Here is a 1,206-nt window from a genome sequence, read left to right as displayed (position 1 = left end):
TAGGGAGAATGGGCAAGAGGAAGTCTGTAATTTGACTCTGAGCCCACTCCGCCCCCCAGCTTGAGGTCCAAAGGACTACCTAGAGGCTTGTCCTCTTTTCTGGAAAACACTTGATCTAAACAACAAAGACACACATGAGACACAATAATAAAGCCAAACATTTTCCCTGGAGCCAACACATGGTGACCTGTGCGGACTTGAGTAGGACTGGGCTCCGTCAAGTCTTCATGACTCTTGTTTCTTGTTTCCAAGGCCCACTGCATGGATTAGAACTTATAAACTTTAAGTTACTAATCCAGTGCATAATTCCCCATTGGCACCATACAGTGGTGCCACTTTCCAAACACTCTAACTTGGTATAACAAACCTAGTTAAAGCCTAATGTGAAACACACCACCTGATTTTGAAGAGTCCCATGTTTACAAGTTTACCTACGGTAGGTATCTCTGCTGCTACCCACACCAGAATATGATTTTCTTTTAGCTCAAGCTTCCCACTGAACTTACAAACTGACAGGAAACTGAAAATGGCACAGAGAACAACATATCGTTTCATTTCTTAATTCCCCATGCATGGACAAGATTGAATGTTTCAAAATTTTGCATAGATGAGTCTGGTTCCAATCCAAATAATACTGTGGCTCGATTTGGTTAAATAAATGGAAAAAAATTCAGCTAACAATACCATAGAGGCTGGGTGGCACTGAATATTTACTACTTGGGTGGCCCTGGTGTTTCCACTTGCCATACAGAGGTAACTTTTGGTTGCTGTGAAGCTAAACACTGTGACACTGATGTGTCAAATGTGCTAATGGTTACCCATGGTGGACAGTGTTTGGTGGAGCTCCCTGATTAAAACAAGCTTGGAAGCATAAGCTGCATTCACTTCCAAAACAGCTTGCCTCTGGAAACCCTATGAACCTGGAGAAAGGATGAAAGTCACACAAGTGTTGAGGACTTTCATTCACAGGGTCACTATGAGTCGCCTATGACTGGATGGCACTTAACAACAACAACCATACCATATCAGTAGAATTTCACATATTTTAATAAATTCAGAGACTAGATCCATGAATAACAAAAATGAACCAATATTCAACATTTATCTAAAATAATACTTTCAATGTAAAGTAAGACAAATAGTTTCCCTTATGTTGTTGTTGTTGTTGTTGTTATGTGCTGTCGAGTCGTTTCCAACTCATAGCGA

The 1,206-nt window shown here is 40.6% G+C and overlaps 1 protein-coding gene across 2 annotated transcripts in view; it reads right to left on the bottom strand.

Annotated features, from left to right (window-relative positions):
* The window catches only part of CADPS2 (Ca++-dependent secretion activator 2), a 637,557-nt gene that overhangs the window by 205,552 nt on the left and 430,799 nt on the right, over window positions 1–1,206 (bottom strand). The gene's annotated exons all lie outside the window — the stretch shown is intronic.

This window comes from Elephantulus edwardii, unplaced genomic scaffold (genome assembly GCF_000299155.1).
Source record: "Elephantulus edwardii isolate Elephantulus edwardi_28Jun2011 unplaced genomic scaffold, EleEdw1.0 scaffold00345, whole genome shotgun sequence".
Classification (NCBI taxonomy): Eukaryota; Metazoa; Chordata; class Mammalia; order Macroscelidea; family Macroscelididae; genus Elephantulus; species Elephantulus edwardii.
Note: the sequence above shows the minus strand (reverse complement) of the source record. Positions and strands in the feature narration are given on the sequence as shown.